The sequence below is a fragment of the Tamandua tetradactyla genome, chromosome 8 (assembly GCF_023851605.1).
Source record: "Tamandua tetradactyla isolate mTamTet1 chromosome 8, mTamTet1.pri, whole genome shotgun sequence".
Lineage (NCBI taxonomy): Eukaryota > Metazoa > Chordata > Mammalia > Pilosa > Myrmecophagidae > Tamandua > Tamandua tetradactyla.
Genome location: NC_135334.1, coordinates 12,272,445 through 12,293,653, shown reverse-complemented (window position 1 = coordinate 12,293,653; position 21,209 = coordinate 12,272,445). Strand labels below are relative to the sequence as shown.

The window sequence follows — 21,209 nt, the reverse complement described above, 5'->3', positions numbered from 1 at the left end:
GAGCAAAGGGGCAGGGTGGCAGAAGGAAGAGACCCCAAACGGAAATCAGGATGAGTGGATCTGAATCCTGGCAGCACGCCTTACTTGGGACCTTGGGCAAACCATGTCATATCCCTGAGCCTTGACATATTCATCTATTAAATGGGATTAATTTTATCTGCCATATTTGTCTCCAAAGATTGTTGGGAGGCATTAATCAAAGGATGCATATGTGCTTCATGTATGGCAGTGGTCTAAGCCCACAGTTGTTGTCCTGAGGGCCTCCTTATCACCCCACCTGGAGAGGGATATCTGAGCCCCCTACTAAGGGTGACAGAGGGGCCTTGGAGTTGGTGCAGGGCTGGCACCCCTCACATTCTCCCGCCCAGGCTGCTCTGTAAGGTGTATTGCTCTACTTAGCACCTAGACTTCCTGGTTTGGCCCGGGGAGAAGAGACGCCTGTCTCTTCTCCATGAATAGCTGACTCTAAGTCGTCCCTAGGGCTGATGGAAGAGGGGCCCCAAAGGGGCTGGAATGAGTGGCTCACACCAATCATATCTTTGGAGAGGATGCTTTGGAACGAACAAAGCTGACCAGGACTTAGGCTGGAGATGTCTCTTTTTCCACTTCCCTTTATTCCCTCTTTTGCTCCCTCCCTGTCAGACCTAGAATAATTATAATAATAATCAATAATAAGGGTAGCAGCTAGCATTTCAGAGAGGTTAAACTACTTGCTACCGTCCCCCAGCTGGCAAGTGGTAGAACCAAGACTCAAACCCTGGCATTTAGACTCTAGACCAGCACTCTTAACTACACAGATATGACAAGGAGGGAATCACATGTTAACCTAACTGAGCCTCTGGTGACTCAGGGTGCTTCGGGTGGCTGGAGTGCAGGCGAGAGGGAGTGGGTGTGGGAGAGGGGGCTGGGGAGAGGGAGAGAGGGAGAGGGAGAGGTGGGGCTGAGGACAGGGTAGCAGGGAGGGGTGGTAAATGCCTGTTGAAGCCAGATATTTTTTGTCCTGATAGGACCTGCTCAGATCCAAATAATCAGAGCCCCGCCTTCTGCCTCTGTGGGGAGCCCGGCAGGCTCAGCGCCCTTGACCTGGGGAGGGCTTCCCGGGCCTGAGCTGAGGACCTGGCACGACTGCCGGCGTTTAGTCTTTGTTGAGATGACTCAAAGAACAGATGGACAAATAGTTACGTTTATAGCCTGGATGTCAGAGGAGGAGGTTTCCAGCTCTAGCAAGACAGTGGTGTGTGGCCCACAGACAGTTCTGCCCCCGCCCTGGTCCCCAGCCCCCTTCTCCGGGGAAATGAAGGTGCTGGTAATGGATGCCGGTTTCAACTCCAAGTTGTGACGTGCTGCACAGAGTTGGGAATCTGAGCTCCAAAGCGTCACCCGGCTCCACTCACTTCCAGGGCCCTCTGCTCAAGAAGCCTTTGTGTGAGCTTAATTTAGAGGCCACCAATCCGCTGCCCGGGGATGTCTGGGAGAGGACTGTGGGCAGTGGGGACAGACAGGCAGGGAGAAGTGTCTCGGTCCATCTTGGCCACCCCCAGGTGGGCAGGACCTTCCAGCCCACCTCCCCATGCACGGGTCAGACATGGGGTCCTAAACTCTCAACCCTTGAGAGCCCTGGGGAGAGGCAAGGCTTCCAAAGCAGGACCGACTTCTCCTGCTTGCAGAAGGAATGTAGCATCTGATTTCACTCCTCACGGCGGCAGCAGGAAGTCGATTTTTTTGTGTGATGCAGACCGCATAAAGAGAGAATAGAGTGTTGAATTGTTTGGCATTATCGAGGATTTTGGCTCCCCAGGACTCCTGCATAAAGAGATGGAAATTTTAGCTGCCAGAGCTATGAAGCACACAGAAGTATATGAATTTATTACATATGTTCTTTCCTTCTTCCAACCAGCTCTGGAAATGTCAAAAGATCATCTACTGTTTCATCATTGATTGAAAAAGAAAAAAAAAAAACAGTTTGGGTTTGGTAAGGTATGGGCTTGGGCATGTGAAAAGCAGATGGAAGCATTTGGGGAGGAAGAAACAGGGGTGTTTCCCCAGGGCCAGTGAGCAGGCCGGCCTCCTTTCTACTCTCCCTTTCTGAGAGCTAACATCACACATGTAATTTAGGCCAGGCCAGCAATGATGCATTCGCTTCAACTACATTATCTAGGCTGACATTTACTGTGCACCTACCGTATGCAAAGATCTGCTGGAGGCCGGAGTGCTTGGAGACAGCTTGGTGCCTGCTGGCTGATTGATCGTGTGCTACTGGCTGTCGTGGTAGCCCAGACACAGCCAACCCTGCCTGCCCAGGGAGCCCAGAGAAGGGGCTGGCCAGGCGGCCTGGGGGAGATCCATGAAGACCAGCCCTCCAGAGGGGGTGACCTCTGAGCTGGGCCTTGAAGGATGAATAGACTTTCTATGGACAGAGAGAAGGGGTGCAGAAGAGAAGAGCCTGCATATAAATTAAAAGGCCACAGTCAGCAATCAGACCTGGAAGTTGGGCCTGGAGAGGTAGAGAGAAACTATGCCAACTCCCCGCCCCTGAGCTGACCCAGACCTTGGTAATCCACCTCGGTAACTGAGGCCGTGTCCGATCAGGGATCTGATTCCTGGGCTCTGCTCTGATGCCGAGAGGTGTGTAATTCTCCACCTGAGTCTGGCACTGCCCGCTGCCACCGCCACTGCCTGCTGCAGGCTGGCCTGCTCCTACAGGTGATCTCACCTGCCTCCGGGAGCAGCTGGCCTTTGGCTCACCTCCCTGCTGCTCTTCTTTAGCAGGACAGAGCTTGGCTGTTGGGGAGCTCTTGGCCACCCCCATTTGCTGGTAGGGCCACAGGCCAGGAGTTGGAGCGGGCCCCCTTCCCCTTCCTGTCCGCCTCCAGGGCCTTGGGCCATGTTTAAAACAAGGCTGTGTCCAACTTCGCCCTGGCTCAGGAGTTGTCCACTTCACATCCACCCCAGTGCCTGAGGAGGAAGCAGAGGGGCAGGTCCTGCTCTCAGTCCCCAGCCCGGGTGAGCAAGTGGGGACCACCCACGACTTTTCCTCTTCTGGTTGGACCCTCCTCCAAAGGGGAGGCTGCACATCCCCTCCTGCATGCCTCTCTACCTCTCTACCCCAGGGGCCTCAGAAGGCAGAGGAAAATCAAGGGATGTCTTTGTTGTAAGAAACCTCGGAGCAGGTAGCAGAGTCCTCAACCGGAACCCCCACTCTACAAAGCTGCCCATTTCGTGGTTAGTCTGCTCTTCCTTTGGTTAAGCTGAAACCTTCCTCCCTGTAGCTTTCCCCCAAGGGGCTAGAATTGGGTGAAAGCCCACTCACTCAGCAGCCAGACCTCGGTCAGCAACAACCCTGTAGCAGGGAGACAAGCTGAGAGGACTGGAGCTTCTGTGCTTTGATTGCACCCGCAGTTCTCTTGCCGCTCCCTGCTGCGTGCTGAGAACGTGGTGAGAAGATTCTTTTTCCATAGACGGCTGCCTGGCATCTTCCCGAACCTTAACTACCAGGGGGTTAAGAGGGACCCTGAACCCTGGAAATAAGTATAACTTGAATCCCTTACGTGCGAATTCTGCTTTTCGGTTTTCATAGCTCTTTCACATTTATTTCTCATATGGCCCTCAAACCTTCCTGGGGGGTGAGCAGGGCAGGCATTATATCACTCTCACTTTTAGAGATGAGCAAACGGGGGTACAGATTGAGGGACGTGCCTGAGGGTCATACAGCTAATTTGCAATAGCGTTGGCACTGAGACACAGCTCCCCAAGTTTCTGGTTGCAGGTCCCAGCCTGCCCGGCCACATCCTCAGGCAGGCCACAAGCACGGGAATGGGTACAGGTGCTGGGCTCTCCTCCCCTGCCCTGATCCAGGGCTGGTCTGAATCCGTGCAGGAAGACACCCCAGGGCCCTGCCTCGACTTCCTCTTTTGTAAATCTGGGAGTCCAGTCTCACGGCCTCTAAGATCCCTTCCAAGCTCAGTGATACCTGATCCATGACTCCATCACCTGTGCCCTCCTCCTCCATCAGAAACCGCCACTGAAATGTCTGTCCCTGCTTTTGGGAAAGGTTGACGGACCCGGAGGACAAAGCTGAGTCAGCGTCACAGAATTGTGGAAGGAATTGGGATTATGTGGGACAAGCCTGAGGAAAAAGAGACCCCACACCATTGAAGGACATGAGGCCTAACGGAGAGCCGAACTGTCCAGACAATCCTCTACAGACAAAGCAAACAGATGGCGTCTTTGGGTTTGCACGACCATCCTAAAACCTTCTTCCCTGCTTCATCCTTATGCTACCCACCCTCACCCCACATCACCCAGGTATATGTCTGACATTCCTGGGCGAGGAGGCCATCTGTGCTGCTTAACCTAGGCCGATCCTGAAGGCTTCTTACAGGATGCTGGAGTGTTGCTAGGATCTGGGAGTGGCCAAAGGGTAAGGTTGGAGGGGTTCCTCAGACACGTGGGGATCTTGTGTCAGACCCCCAGCAGCCTGCTGCATCCAGGATACACCTGGGGGCCTCCACGGAGAAGCCTGCTTGAATGGGTCCACTTGGGCTGAGACCAAGAAGAGATGTTGCCCCCAGCTCCGGGGGGGGTGGGGTGGGGCGGGGCCTTATCGCACTCAGCTCTGGCCTGAAAAGAAGAATTTCCATTCCCTGTCCCTGGAAACCCCCTCAATTATGGCAAGCTGGGTGTTATCTTAAGGTCTGTAAACTGCCTGCCTGCTTTTCCAGCTGGAGCTGTTCATTCAGAACAATTAGCACGCAGTTTAGAGCGGGAATGGAACATATGGCAGGGGGTCCCCAGGAGTGAGCGTGTGGCAGCCTGAGAAGGAGGGGAGCAGCCTGGGGAGATTGGGGGTTTGTTTGGAAAGGCGAGCCTGCTGTTGGTCCAGGTACACCTGCTTGTAGAACTGGAGGAGCAGAAGTAAAGGCTGGTGCAAGTTCCTTTTGCATCTCAGGTGTCGAATGCATTAAACAGCCCTCTAAACTGGCATTTTATGTCAAGAGACTTGAAAAGTCCCACAAGGCTGGGGGTATGTCCACTGGAGAGCTGCAGAGCAAATATCCATGGGTCTGTGATGGGGCGAGGGTGGGGATGCTGAGGACCTAATGTTTATCTAGGCAGTCAAGCATTTATCCAATAAATATTGATTGAGTGGCTAAGTGCAAAGCACTGTCTACACGCTCAGGACATCTGTGAGCAAAACAAACTGATCCCTGCCCTTGTGGAGTTTACATTCTAGTGTGAAGCATCAGACAATAAACAAGATTCATAAGTAAACTGCTTAGTGTGCTAACCTGATTACATCAGGAAATCCACCTACCAGGTAAATATTATTATTTCCTTTCTATACTGGAAGAAACTGAAACTCAATGAGTTTATAAGTTTGCTCAATGCTATGGAAGACAGTTTGGCAATTCCACCAAAAGTTAAACATAGAATTACCATATGACCTAGCAATATCACTCCTAGGTATATATCCCCTAAAGAATTCAAAATGGGGACTCAAACAGATTGCACGCCAGTGTTCACAGCAGTAGTACTCACACAAGCCAAAAGGTGGAAACAACCCAAGTGTCCATCGGCAGATGAATGGATAAACAAGATGTGGTATATCCATACAAAGAAATATTTTTCCACTGTGAAAAGGAATGACATTCTGGTATAAGCGACAACGCGGATGAACCTTGAAAACATTTGGCTGAGTGAAATAAGTCAGATACAAAAAAACAAATATTTTAGGATTCCACTTACATAAGGTATCTAGGATAGGCAAATTCATAGTGACAGAAAGTAGATTTGAGGTTATCAGGGCCTAGGGGTGGGAGGGGGTGGGGCGTTATTGCTTAACAGATGCAGCTTTCTGTTTGGGGTGATGAAAATGTCTTGGAAATAGATAATGGTGATGGCTGCACAACAGTGTGAATGTAAACCTGAAATGCACACTTAAGAATGATTAAAATAGTGAATTATATATTATATATGTTATTTTTTTAAAAAGAAACCTGCTCAGGTTCTCTAAGCTACTAAGTGGCGAGTCAGAATTTAAACTCATATGACCCAATGCCTGGGGTCTTTGCCCGGCATCGGAGCGATGGATAAGATGTCCCCACTCAGCACCCTGTAGGGCGATAGGCTCAAGATTCCTTGAGCAGAAACCTCCCTTAGAAATTCCCCCACTGGTCTCAGCCTTTTACAGAGGAGCAGCGGCCTTGGGAGACTTCACGCCCCAAGGTCACACGGGCAGTCCAACTGTTCCTCGAAGGAGAGCCTGGAGGTCCTGCCCCGAAGGCGAGGCTTTCTCCTACTCACGCATGCAGACTTGCTCAAGACTTCCCAGCAAGCCCACGGCTGCGTCCTTGCCGCACAGTGGCTGCCTCCTGGCGTCTCCCCTGGGCAGCGATCTGGCACAGCTGGACAGAGGGACACTGTGCAGCTCTGCTACCCTGCCCAACCCCCCACCCCCCACCCCCTGCCCAAGTTTTAATGTGCCCAAAGGACGGGCCGTAAATAGGTGTCAGGTGTCTTGCAGGGTCAGTTGCTAAACAGCACTCTGTGTGGAAGAAAAACTGCTGTAACAGCACAGGGAGCGACTGCGAAGGTAGAGGGGAAGGAGAAGATGCAAACTGACCATAATACAGTGGTTATGAGACTTAAATTGGATCCTGGGGCAGGAAAAGAACTGAACTATAAATCCAGCCTCCTGAAAGAATATTCTGGAATATTCTTTCACTATGTCTGGGATGAGCACCAAAGATCGTTATTTTTGAGCAAGGATATAAAATGCTGCACACTGCCTTTATTAGTCCTTTTTAAAAGCCAGGTGTAAAATACTGCCATTCCCAAGATTGTGTTTCTCCTTTTTTTTTTTAATGGCAGAAATTAAAATCTCCTTAAGCTATTAGCCATTACTCCCCAAGACAACGTCCCCAAATGGCTCAGAGATGCCCACTGCACTCAAGAGTTGTGGTACCCACCCCATTAACTTCTCACGCCCTCGTCCCCCTCCCCATAGACCCACTGGCACTGAATCACCCCCTAGAGGCTGGTGACTGAAAAGTTTTATGAGTTTGCCCTGTTAGACCCCTTCTCCCACCAGTTGCCAACTTGGCCAGTGGCTCCCCACTCACAAATACCTAACGCTAAAGATATTCAATCCACTGGAGCATGGCCAGGGCAGGCCTACCCCCAGGGTGGACGGCGCTCAGCAAATCAGCCTTAGCTGCTATCAAATGACACGTCTGCTCCCTGGGCCACCTTTTCTTTTTCCCTTCCCACCCCGGCTTTCTTTCTTTCTTTTTTCGTTTCTTTCCATCAAAGGCTGGTGCTACCCGAGAAAAAGTTCATAAAAATGTTATGTCCACCATAAAACCCCTAATGTGGCATTCTGCATGATCCATGCATTAGCATTAACATTTCCCAGACAGTTATTGTGAGATAATGGTGCCAACTATAATTCAGCGGTAACGTTCCTTCGAGCAAATGTTATGGAGGAATAAATGACTCGCCGGGTGTGCTGCTGCAGTGGGGGTGGCGGAAGGCGGACAGCTTGAAAGTGCAGACTCTGGACCTGAGAGACCCTAGTGCGGCTGGGGAGGGGGTCTGGGGTTCCTTTAGGCCTGACAATTGACCCTCTGTGGACCGAGTCAGGCCTCTGTGCTCCACTGCTTCCATTTCATTTGAATCCCATCTTTCTTCTCAGCACTGTACGGAAAAAATTTGCTCAGAAAAAGGATTGGAGGCTTTGGGGTCATAGGTAGGGCTGAAAGGCTGATGAGTGCCTCCAGTGTTTTAATAAACCAGCATCCTTCTCCCCATCACTCCCAGCCTGTGGTCGCAGCACACTTTATACTCCCTCTGATAGAGCACTTACCAACTTTCATTTTTAATATTTGTTTATATGTCTGTGTCCCCTGCTGTAACTGTGTTCTCCTTAAGAACAGCACACACATCTCAGCTTTTTTATAACTTGGCACAAAGAAGACATTCAATAAATGTTGGTTGTAAGTGTAGGTGCATGGATGAAAGGATGGATGATAGACTGACGGATGGAAGAATGGATGGATGGAAGGATGATGGATGGATGGATGGATGGGTGACAGAAGTAAAAATGAAAGCAGACAATAAGATTAATAGGATTTGATACTGGTGGAAAAGGGGGAACTACCCTAAGGCAATACTTATTGAACAAAATCATAAGGATCTGAGCCTGAATGGACCTTGGAGATCTGCCATCATACTCGTTTTACTCTTCAGGAAAATGAGGCCAGAAGAGTTGGTGCCTGAGCCAGGACTAGAACTCTGGACCACTATTTCAATGCCCTACCAGCTGCCATCTTTCCTCTGATCGGCAAGAGAACTGTTTTCTAGTCTCAGGGAGCCTGCTTCTTAGTGGAAGGACACATCAGTTGCAAACACACTCACCGTAATTCAAGGCAGAAGAGGATGATTGTGACAGTGGGAATGGTCTTCATTTGGGAGATGAGAAAAGTACCACAAAGGATATGGGCCCTAGAGGATGAGCAGGACCCAAAAAGGCAAAAACGGGACAATGGAAGCAGTGGGAGCACAGACACAGAGATGACCAGAAAGATGACTCAGCCCTTCCTCCAGATACTTACTTTACATCAAGGAATGTCCAGTGTTATGGCCCCAGGAGAGCATGTGGCTGTTGGGATGGCCTTCCATAGAGTGCGCCCCATTACTGCATCCTGCTCCTTGCTCCTGACAAGTTATTAGCTCATGGACCATGTCAGTGGTCAGCTCGTCTGCTTGTGCCTGGTTGGGCCTTGCCAGCCTCATGGCTCCCAACCGGCTACCTCTGAGCACCTGAAGGATGGCACTCACGCCCCTCCTGTACTTTCTTACCTCTGTCCAGCCCTGCTCATGCCCTGGGGGGAGATGAAGCAGGAGCCACTTTCCTCCCAGAAATGTTAAGAAGGAGAAAAATCTCTGTGAGGAGCAGAAGGGAAAATGGTGGCTCTGTTCCAAATGCCACGGGTCAGGGCCACCTTGATCTCTCCCAAGAGCAGCTCCCCATTGCACAGGACCAGATTTATTGTACAGGCCAAGGAGATGGTGACCTTGACAAGGTATTTGAGTGACTGGGGAGGCTTTGCCCCAGTCAGAAACATCATCCTCATCCACAGTCGTCATAATGTCCTAGAGCTGGAAGGGGCATGGAGGTCAACTGCTTCAACCTGCCATGCTGCAAAGGCATCGCTGATAATTGGGCTTCTGTTTTCTTCCTGTCATCTCCTGGTGAAGGTAACTCTTCCATTCTGAGGTGGCTTTCACTGGTTGAACTCCCTTAAACCAAGAGGAAATTCTCTCTGTCACTTCTACGCTTCTGTTTAGGTCTAATTTCTGGGCAGCATGGTGTAAGACCGATCTCTCTTCTGAATAATAATTCTTTAAATAATGAAGAAGACAGCATGTGTGCTCTTCTCTGGATCTTCTGTTCTCCAGGTTTACATCCTCAATTTCTTCAGCATCCCCACCTGCCTTCCCATATGTTCTCTCTATCATCAACATTCTTCTTAGGAAGAAAAGATGTCCTCCAGTGTGGTCTGAACCATTGTCTCCATCATTTGGACAGTGACCCTGCAGTCTAAGATTGTAACTTCACTACTGTTATTATTATTATTATTATTATATTATTTGCCAGCCACATTCTATCAGTGGCACCTGTTGAATTTGCAGTTAAACTTCCATTTTTTTCACATGTAATGCTTTTAAGCTCATTTCCCTCACTTGTACAATTTGCACTTTAACAGCACATATTTATATTTGTCTCCATTCCACATCAGCTTTTTGTTTTCAGCCTGTCACCCATCTCACAAGCCCTTCCTTAATCTTGAGTCCGGCTTTAAACACATCAACCATCTCTTCCAGTTTGTGGAGTGATGAGCACATTTCCTAGAAGGTCATGTATATCCTTGGTAAAAATACTCAACATTACGCAGCTGGATACTTCAACAGGAACGGCTTCCTCCAGACTGAAATCTACTAATCAATACTGGGCACAATCATTAGTCTAGCTAAAATTTCACCTGCATGTTCTCCCATCCAACTTACTTTTCTTGATCCTACCCAGGAAGATATCATGGAAGACTTCATCATATATATTGGTGAAACCAAGATGTTTTGCAGAATTTCCTTTATTTACCAATTTACGAATGCTATATATATTTTAAAGGGCAATAAAGTTGGTTTGCCATGACTATTTGTCAATAAAGCTATTTTAGTTCTTACTCATCACTTATTTCATAAATAACCCAGTGTGCTGGTTTGAAACTGTTATGTACCCCAAAAAAGCCATGTTCTTCTAATCCCATTTGCAGGGGGCACAGATATATTGTTGTTTTAATTAGATTGTTTCCATGGAGAGAAGACTCTGCCCATTCAAGGCGGATCTTAATTAGCTCACTAGAGTCCTTTAAAGAGGGGAACATTTTGGAGAAAGCTCAGACACAGAGGCTTGGAGACAGACAGAAGCTTAGAGAGGAAGCAACTGGAACCAGGAGCTGAAAGTAGTGAAACCCAGGAGAAAAGGGCTAGTGGATGTTGCCAGGTGCCTTCCCATGTGACAGAGAAACCCTGAATGTGATCAGCCTTCCTTGAGTGAAAGTATCCTCTTGTTGATGCCTTAATTTGGACATTTTCATGGCCTTAAAATTGTAACTTGTAAATCCCCTTTATAAAACCCAGTCTATTCTGGTATATTGCATTCCGGCAGCATTAACAAATTGAAACATCCAGTTTAGAATTTTTTGTTAGCAATTAATGTCAAGTTTACTGTTATGTAACTTCTAGAATCTGATGTTTACCATTTTATGAAAATAGAGACAACTGTTGCCTATTGCTGTCTCTAAAAACCACTTTGTTCAAATCAGTTCATAAACAGCTAACAGTGGTCCTGCAATCCCATCTTACAGTTCTTGCCATACTGTAAGAATTTGCTGCTGGCTGTAGCTTTTATTTAAAGGTATAAGGTGCTCGTTTACCATCTCCTCACCCATCTTAAACTTGGCCCCTTTTAAAATCTCTTTTCTGGTTTGGTAATCGTTGTCCTTGAAGAAAACAAAGCAACATTCGTTTTGCTTTCCTTCTGTCATCTGGTAACATCATCCTGTCTGCCCCAGGCTGTAGCTGCTTCCGTCCCTTATTTATTTTTTCCCCATTTTGCTTCAAGTATTGCTTTTTAAGAGGGAGAGGAGATGGGCAATGTGTGGTGGGAGAGCATTAACAACTCCAGCACATTCTGGTCTTTGGCCTCCCTAACATGACCTCTAACAGGTTCAGACTACTCTTTACTACTGTTCCTTATTTCTAAGCCTCTCCTTTCATCTTTTGCATTTGTGCCTTTAGTCATCATGGAACTTGGATGTGAAAATGTGTGCAAAAGATGTGATGTCCACTACATTTCACATCTGCCATTAGAAAGACATGGGTTAAACCTTGCCCTCTTCTACCAGCCCTCTTGAGAAGACAGTGAGCAATGAAATTCAACCTAACTAATTTTTTTTTATCATTTCTTGTGCCCAAGGCACAGTACTCAATGCTGTGGTTTATACAAAGATGATCAACAATTGTTCCTGCCTTAGACGTCATGGAGGAGACAGATACACAAATTACTCTAGCCCTAGGTAGAATGAGACAAAGCTGATGGCGCTGGTACAGACAAAGTTCTGTGAGAACCCAAAGGAAGGAGAGACCATTTTTGCTTGAGAAGATCCAAGACTGGCCCTTAAGGAGGTAGCATAGGAATTGGTCACGAAAAGCTGGGTAGCATCAAAGTCAGAGATGCAGAGGAGGCTGTAAATTCTTATGATGGGCACAAAGACAAAGAAACAAGAGTGTATACATGTGACTTGGGACCAGCAGATGGAACTATGTATGGCCAGCCATATTTGTAATATAAAAATAAATTACATTTATTTTTAATGTAACCATCCTGCCAGGAAATTGAACTTGGAATTAAAAGATCTGAATTTGAATCTAAGTTCCAGAAATTTGGATGTAACCTTGGACAGATACTTTCTCTGAGCCTCTATTTCTTCATCTGCAAAATGGGGGAAACAGTGCCTAGCTTTCTTCCTCATGTATGAGAGTCATGAGGATCAAAAGAGAACATAGGGAGGACTACACTGTGAATGGTCCAGTGCTACCTGCTGATAAGGAAGAAGTAATGGTCCAGTGCTACCTGCTGATAAGGAAGAAGTAGACAGGGACGGCTCTGTCCATTGGGTTGAGGCCCTGGGCGTAGGTGATGGAAGTGAGGTCTCCTTGAGGCAGTGCCTGATGCTCTCTGCCAGCGGAGTGCCTTGTGGAGGGAAATGGGGAGATGGGCAGGCCAGGATTGGGAAGGCTGAGGCAATGGGGAAAACCTCGGGAAGGTTGGCAAGTTTGGAGGTCACAGACTGTTCTAGTTTGCTAGCTGCCAGAATGCGATGTACCAGGAACAGAACGGCTTTTAAAAGGGGGCATTTATTAAGCTGCATGTTTACAGTTCTAAGGCCGTGAAAATGCCCTAATTACAGCAAGTCCATAAAAATGTTCGAATTAAGGCACCACCAAGTGGTTACCATCACTCAAAAAAGGCTGATGACATTCAGGTTTCTCTCTCAACTAGAAAAGCACATGGTGAACATGGCAATGTCTGCTAGCTTTCTCTCCAGGCTTCATGTTTCATGAAGCTCCCCCAGGAATGTATTCCTTCTTCATCTCCAAAGGTCTATATATGGACTCTCGTGGTTCTAGTGGCTCTCTCCTCTCATAGATCTCTCCAAAATGCTTCCTCTTTTAAACTATTCAAGACCCTCCTAGAATGGGTGGAATCACATCTCCATCTAATCAAATGTTAATACCCGGACAGGCCACAGTGGCTCAGCAGGCAGAGTTCTCACCTGCCACGCCAGAAACCCAGGTTCGATTCCTGGTGCCTGCCCATACAAAACAAAACAAAACAAAACAAAATGTTAATACCCACAATTGGGTGTGTCACATCTTCAAGGAGATAGTCTAATCAATTTCTGCCCAGCAATACTGAATGAGGATTAAAGGACATGGCTTTTCTGGGGTACATCACAGATTCAAACTGGCACACAGACCAAAGCCCATTTTGGTTGAGGCTGAAACAGGCTGTTTTTGAGACTCTCTTCCAGGCTGTCAGAGTTAACGCTCAGTGCCAGGTTCTGTGGGAAGTAGACTGCCGTGCCTCAGAAGAGCAGGCGGTGTGGTGAATCAGGAAAGCTTTGCTGCACCTGTACCTGCAAGCATCTTTACCTGCAAGCCTCCATAGGCAGAGAAAGGTGGTGTGTGCATGGAGGAGGGAGGAAGCTGGAGGTCTTTAGATAGATCCACCTGTCCACTTCCTTCCTCCTTCCCTCCGTGTGCCACACATTACAGCAGGACTCTGGGTACAGAGATGGCAAAACCCCGGCCTCCGACACCAGAGTCTCAAACTGACAGGGAGATATACATGTCAGTAATTACAAGTTGATGAGGAAAGAGGTGGGACAAAGTTGTGCTCAGGGGATTGGGTATATGGAGACGGGAGTTGCTATCTGCCAGGGGGGTGGAAAGAGTTCTCAGACCAAGCATTCAGGGGAAAAGAACCCGGAACTGAATCTTCAGGAATGTGTAGTTGCCCAAGTAGATGAGGCAGGAAAGGGCATTCCAGGAGAGGAGGACACCAGATGCAAAAACCCAGTGGCCTGAGGAAGTGTCTTGTGTTCCTGAGAGTTCCTAGGCTTCAGAGAGGGGCAGGGAAGAAGCTGCAGAAGGGGGTTGGGGCCAAAGTGAAAGGCTGGTGTGTTACACTATCTGCAGGGCAACAGGAGCACAAACAGCAGGGGTGGGAAGGAGAGGGTATTTAATGTACTTTTAGGAGGAAATATCAGCATGCCATCAAAAGTAGAAGGTGAGAAAAGGGGGATAAGGGAAAAGAGAGTGTTCTCCAGGTTAATTGTTTGAGTATCTGCAAAGATGAAAGCGATTTCATCCAAAATGAGAACCCTAGGAGAAACAAATGTGGGGTGGGGCGGGCAGGGTGGAGATATGGAGTTCATAGTACAGTATGATTGAGTTGGGTGGGAGGTTGTCATTGGCTCTCTAGGTGACATCCTGCCTCATTCAGCTTTGCATCCAAACTCTCTGGTGTCCCGAGTGGAATTTATTTTGCCTTTCAACTGAATTGGTAACACCTTGATGGCACAGACTGGGCCTATCTCATCTTTGTACCCCTCACTGCGTCCCTTGCATACTCATAGACCCAGCGCAGTGCTGGAATGCGACATGAGGGTGCCAAAGACTTGTTGGTTACATACTCTTTCTTTACCTTCTCTAGTCTTAGTTTCTTCATCGACCTGATGATAATTCCTCAAAACAGAGCCAGACAAACCTGGTTTGCATCCTGGTCGTGCCCTCTTCTAGCTGTGTGTCTTAGTTTCCAGGCTGCTATAACAAATAATATGCAATAGGTGGGCTTAACAACAGGAATTTATTGGCTCACGGTTTGGGAGGCTGAAAGGCTTGCTTCCTCCTGGGGTAGGAAGCTGGCAATCCTTAGGGCTCCTTGGCCCTCCTATCACGTGGTTTTCCCTTTCTCTTCCAGGTTCCATTGACGTTGGCCTCTGGCCTCTCTCCATGGCTTTCTCTTTATAAAGCCTTCTTCAGTAAGATTAAGATCCACCCTGGTTCAGTTAACTACATCTTTTTTTTTTTTAATTTATTGAAATACATTATATGTATGCGTGCAATATAATCATCTCAGCTGTACAATCAGTGGTTCATAGTATCGTCCTGTAGCTTTGTGTTCATTATCACAATCGATTTTTGAACATTTTCATTACTCCAAAAAAAGAATAAAAATGAAAAGAACACCCAATACATACCTTACCCCTCTTTGCCACTGCTATTCATTTTTTTTCTTTTTTCTTTTTCTCTTACTCATCTGTCCATATACCGGGTAAAGGGAGTTTCGATCACAAGGTTTTCATAGTCGCATGGCACACCTTAAAAGCCCTATAGTTATTCTATCATCTTTGAGAATCAAGGCTATTAGATTATAGTTCATACAGTTCAACAATTTAAGGTACTTTCCTCTAGCTACTACTTGGCCATATCTTGACTAAATATAATATCTTTGAAAGGTCCTGTTTACTATGAGTTCATACTGTTAGGGATGGTATTAAGATTAAGAACAGGTTTTTTTCTGGGGCGCATAACTCGATCCACCATATTGTGTGATTTTGAGCCTACTGCTCAACCCCTCCAGGTCTCGGCTGAAACATTTGATAACCACTAGCTACACATGTCCATATACATTAAATTTTAAATTAAATTGAGTTAAAAATCCAGTTAGCTGCACAAAAGCATAATTCAGGTGTGGTATAGCCACGTGGACTGGTGTCTATTGTATCAGCTAGTGCAAGTAGCAAGCGTTTCCATCACAGTGGAACGTTTTAGCAAACAGTGCTGGCCCCAGCCAGGTGTCCTTCTCTGTAAAATGCAGCCGCATGCACATGTGGCATGGGACACTTTTGATAAGCATTAGCTGTTATCATTCCAAATGAATGGGAATAACTGAGGCCCGGAGCCCTCTACCTTGCGCCCTAGCGTGTTTGAGAATCCCTGGGCATGTGCAAGACATCAGGTGTCCTGTGGGATGTAATGATTTGGGGTTGATGTGATGGGCAGCTCCTCGGAAACCTCCCGGGAGAGGCCGCTTGGGACCATCTTCTCAGGGCCGAGGGACAGTGTCCTTCCTGTGACATTACTTTCTTGAGATGTCACCGGGGGTCCGGCTTTGATCTAGTCTGGGGGCTGGGCTGGTGTGCAGATGGGCTGGGACCCAGGAGGGGAGGGGAGAGGAGGGGGGAGCTCTTGCTCAGAAATCCATCTGCGCCGTGATAGCGGGGGTGATGCGACCTCAGGTCCAGATGGCCTGGCCACTTCTCCTGGGAGTGCGCTGCTGCTCCTCATGCCTTCACCCCTCTTTTATGCCCTGTGTGTCAGGCGTCCCGTTCATTTGGCCCCTCACTGATCTGTAGGAGAGGGTAGGCCATTGTTGCAGGAGTCCTGGATAGTGGGAGGTGAAATGAAGGCTTGACGCTCTGGTTCTCCGGGAGTTGGGAGAGATGCACTCAGCTGTGCCTCTGGAAGGCTCTCCCTTCTTGGGGGGGCCATCCCAGAAAACCTTACTACCCCACCCTTCCCAGGGTCTTCTCTTCCCTGAGGAGAGCAGCCTAAGCCAGAGGCAGAGATTGCCTGCCTGGGTCCCCCACTTCTGGGGACTTTTCCACCCCCTGTACCCTAAGGGAAAGGAAACGATTTGCTATGGGTTGAAAAAGGGAGTGTGGAGGGAGTTTTGGACGGAGAGCCCTGGGCAGGGCAGGGTGGACTTTCAGCTGGGTCCTAGCCTGAGTGGGTCACTGATGGAGCTGGGCAGCACATCCCTCCCTGTTCTCCCAGATCCGGGGTTGGAGGGAATCCTCTCCAAGGCCCCTTCCAGCTCTCGAGATGGGTAGGGTAGGTGGAGGGCGGGAGAGGACTGTGGTTTTCCTCTGGCTGAAACTGCTTAGAGACAGACGGTTCATCTCACCGGACCGCTCCCGGAGACCCTCCCCCCTCCTCACCCCCTTCCCTCCCCTTCTCTCTGGTAGACAGATCAAGGCAGTGTGGAGAAATCCGAATAACTAATCAGAGTCCTCATTAACCCCCCGCCGGGATGCTCAAACATTCACTTTGCTGTTTGTGAAGCAGAAAAAAAAAACCCTCTCCCTGCATTAAAATTGATGCCTTATTAATCCCTGTTCCCAGCCTGGTGGGCCTGCTCGCTCCTCCTGCCCCTCCTGCCCAAGGCCTGAGTCTCCACATGGAGGCCACTTTGACTTTCTATTATTTATTGCCCCAGCTCAGAGGCCTCTCTTTGCAGGGAGTGGCCTGGGGCCAGCACTGAGCAGCTGCTCTGTCTTCTCCCGCCCCTCGGCAGAGCCCCTCCCCAGGGTGTGGAGGCCAGGCTGCCCCAGAACCCCGCTGGTGTGGGATGGGCTGAGTGAATGACGGGAGTGGGCCGGAGGGTGTCTTTCTTCAGACCTGTGAGGACCAGGCAACCTGCTCTGTGTTTCAGATGAGCCAGTGCATGGGGTTGGCAGCTTCTGAGTCCCAGGGTGAGCTGAGCTGGGTCATTTGGCTTGACAGCTGACCCTTACTGCCCAACTGGGACCGCTGTGTCCCCTGGTCCCCCTGGTGCTCCCCCTGCCCAGGGTTGAAAGCCTTTGAGGCTGCTCCCTGGCTAGCCCCAAATTGTATACCCTCCATGTAGGGTCAGGAATGCATAAATATTCCCCATGTGACTGAGCTTAGGCCAGGTCGTATGGGGGACTCAGAGATGCTGAAGACACAGTCCCTTTCCTCCAGGAGATTACAGTGTGGTCAGGGACAGGTGTCAATGCACAAGAAGATTACTAATGCAAAAAGCAAGCGAGTGAGTGAATGAATGAATGAATGAAGAGACCAAGTTGTGGAAAAGGCTCCTCTGGATTCTCATTGAGCCTTAAGGTGCATCTTAGTTTTCCAGAGCTTCCCTAACAACGCACTGCAAACTGGGTGGATTAAATAATAGAAGCTTATTGTCTTACCGTTCTGGAGGTCTCAAGTCCAAAGTCAAGGTGTTGGTAGGGCTGTACCTGTGCCTGAAACCTGCAGAGGAAAGTCCTTTCTTGCCTCTTCCAGGTTCTGGTGGCTGTTGATGTTCCTGGGCTCGTGGATGCATTTGTCCATTCTCTGCCTCTGTCTGCACATGGCCCTCCTGCCCCTGTATCTCTCCTCCTTTTCTTCTGTGGACATTAGTAGGGCCTGACCTTAACTCAATTATATCTGCAAAAACCCTGTTTCTAAATAAGCTCACATTCACAGGTACTGGGAGTCAGGACTTCAACACATCTCTTGGGGGCCACAGTTTCACCCATAACAGATAGTGCGGGAAGGCGGCATGGAGGATACACGACCTGCTACACCTGCATTTCTCCTGCCTGCTAGGCCTTGGCTCAGCCCATTTAGTGGCTATCGATTTGCCCTGATAGGTTCTGTCCACCTCTGCTGCCCGTCTCGGCTATGGGCCCACCATCAAGGCCTGGGCCTCTGTAAATGCCACTATGTGTCCTTCTGGGCAATTAGATCCCTAAAGACCACTTTGTGAGAAGGAAAAAAAGCTAAAAGAGGAGGAGGAGCACAAAGAGGAATTTAATCACTAGCTCTTATTTCCAATCACCGTAATCTACTGCATAGAGGAAAGGTCAGAGGTGGCCTTGCAATCTTCGGACTCAGTTTGGAAAGGATGACCATTCAATTAATATTTTTGAGTCTTGCTAGGTGTTAAGGATTCAAGGTGAGCAAAACAAGTCTGCGGACAGATGGAGATGAAGTCTAGAGGAGAAAATAGCATTAATCAAATAATTACAAAAGAGTGTATAATTCCAAGAGAATTAAATGGTTATTTTGACTTAAAAATGCAGTATAACAAAAGCGACTTATCTGGCCTGAAAGGTCAGTGTAGCTCTCCTGAGGAAGTGTCTCAAGCTGAGATGTGAAAGAGAAGCAGGTGTTACTAGTTGAAAGTGGATGAGGAAAGAGCACCTTTCAGGTAGAATAGGATAGCTTGTGCAAAGGTCCTGTGGTGGGAAGAAGCATAGCTTGTTCGAGGAGCCCAATGCTTGGGTGGCTGGAGGACAAAGAGCAAGCTAGAGGAGGCCTTTTAGACACGGTAAGGACCTTGGTCTCGAGAGGAATGAGAAGCCATTAATGAGCTTGAAATAAGGAAGTTGTGTGAGTACGCTAGCATGAGATTTGCACTTCAAAAAGCTGTTTAGTGGAGAGCAGATAGAGGGTGTCAAGAATGCTAAATAGGTCATCTTATTCCCTTGCTAAATAGGTCATCTTATTCCCTTGCTATTTTCTATATCCACCTTTGGTGAGCAGAGGTCTAAGGAATATTCTGGAGCTTTATGAAGGGAGATGTACATCTAAATACTAATCAGGCAGTTATACATGGGAGAAGTGTTCAGCCTCAACTCAGAACTGCAGAAATAAACTTTCATCCTTGGAGAGGGCGCCCCTCCTTTTCTAGCACAGGAGAGCTCAGGGGGTCATGACCTCTTTGAAAAACAAGCCCCTCAGTACCTTGATGTCTGTGGGTCCCTGGGATAGGAGATGGTGCCCAAGCCTTCCTGAGGCCAAATGTGAATGGGGAGAGCAGCAGCTGAGAGATGCATTGGTTGAGCTGGGAGGTAGATAATGGAGAAGGTGGTGGATGGCAGGGGAGGCAGGGAATCAGAAAGGTCAGCTCACCTGGGGTGTGCCAAGCACTCCAATGGCCTGTTGTGCCTGGCGTGCATGCACAACAGCACAAATAAGATTGCGCAATCTCCATTGGTTGCACGAACTTTCTCTCCATTTAGCTAATGGCTCCTCTGTCCTTGATGATTCCAGCTTGCTACTCTAAAAGAAACTGCTTTTTGTCTGGTTTGGGCCCAGTGTCTTTCCTTCTATCATTTCAACCAATATTAATTGATCATCCCCAATGTGCAAGGGTATTCTGAGGGCCAGACACATAAAACACTGTCCTTGCCCTTAAACACGATGCCTACTGGGGGAGCTAGATGTGCAAGCAATTAACCCAGAGGAGGCAGAGTGAAATAAACACAAGGAGGAGGGTGACCAGATGATCTGGTTTGCCTGGGACGCCCTCAGTTGGAGCCTATAGTTATGAATCGGACTCTCTCTCCCTCTTCAAAATGGTTCCAGTTTGGATGATAGATTATGTGGTCACCCAACCATGCACCAAGGCATAAGCAATACTTTGTAGGTATTCACAGAGATGCCACAGAATAAATAATGTTTAAGCGGAGTCCCTGAAGAGTGAGGTGTATTTCAGGGGAAAGGGCATCCAGTCTAGCTGAGTAGAACAAGCAAAGGCCCCATGGACTGCCTGACTAGAGTCTGTAGAGGAAAGCATGAGTATGGTTCAGCCATAGCCTAGACTAAGCTTTTGATGGAAAGGGCCAGACAGTAAATATTTTAGGTTTTATGGGTCATATGGTCCCTGTTGCAATTATTCAACTCTGACCTTACAGTGGCAAAGCAGCACAGACGATAGACAGCGAATGGGTGTGTCTGTGCTCCAATAAAACTTAAAACAGGCAGCTGAGGTGGGTGGAGTTTGCCAACCTCTAACGTGGAGTAACTTAAAGGAGCACCATGGAGATAAGCCTGGAAGCTAGGAAGGAGCCATATCATGAAAGCTCTCAAACACCTGAGCTGAAGCCTCAACTGATTTTTAAGAATAAGGTTTAGCATTGGCCTCATCCTCCTGGAATCTTCTCTTTCATTCTACACTCCTCTCCCATTCCCTCTTTGACATTTTGAGGGTGCTGGGAGGCCTCATACTCTCTTGGGCAGACACAGGGACCCGTGCCTGTCCTTTTCCTCTTCCGCAGAATTAAGGCGCTAATGATGACCTGCTCCTCGCCTCTGCTGCTGTGACGTAAGTGCCCCTCAACTCCTCTGGACTGCTGGGGCTACCTCTCCCTTCAACATCCCAATAGAACAACTCATGATTCTTTCTTACACTGCAGAAAGTCCAGTGTCTTCCTCCAGGTTTCCAAAGACTCCAGGAAAGAATGGATGTTTAGGTTGTCCTGGTCAAGCCTTGCTTCCAGGTCCCCCAGGTCTGCTTCGGCCGCGAGTCCCGCTCCCTTTCTGTCCTGCATGCGGAGCCTCCTTCCCGCCCTTCCCACGTGTCCCCAGCCCTGGACGCAACCCCCTTCTCTGTCACTCAGAGCCCAGAGCTGTTCATATGAACATTTTTACTGAAGATAGGGGGTAGTTCGGGATTCCGGTCAAGGGAGGTACTCACGAAAATTGAGAGGGTGCTAAAAAAAAATCAGGATAAATAATATTTTAACACAATATTTTTAAAAATCCAAATTAATGCCAATAAATCATAATGAATAAATAGCAACATTTTCAGTAAAGACAGGATTGGTATTGCTGACTTCCCTTTTGCTTCAGGCTGTGCTCTGGCTCAGCGGGGTGCTGTTGCTGCTTCCATGCTGTTTCCTGAGTTTGGGGGCGCCCCGTACACTTTGAGCCCTGGGTGAATTACTCAGTCTCCTAGTCGTGAGATACTGAGGGGATCATATCATAGCAAGGCC

General features: G+C 48.3%; 1 protein-coding gene across 13 annotated transcripts in view; it reads left to right on the top strand.

Annotated features, from left to right (window-relative positions):
* The window catches only part of PKNOX2 (PBX/knotted 1 homeobox 2), a 269,249-nt gene that overhangs the window by 136,803 nt on the left and 111,237 nt on the right, over positions 1–21,209 (top strand). Inside the window, exon 1 of one of the 13 annotated variants that reach the window (XM_077112541.1) lies at positions 19,302–20,539. The exons of the other annotated variants lie outside the window; for them this stretch is intronic. The gene's annotated coding sequence lies outside the window, so the exon portion shown is untranslated. Of the gene's footprint in view, positions 1–19,301; positions 20,540–21,209 lie in introns of those variants that run through there. 13 annotated transcript variants of the gene reach the window in all.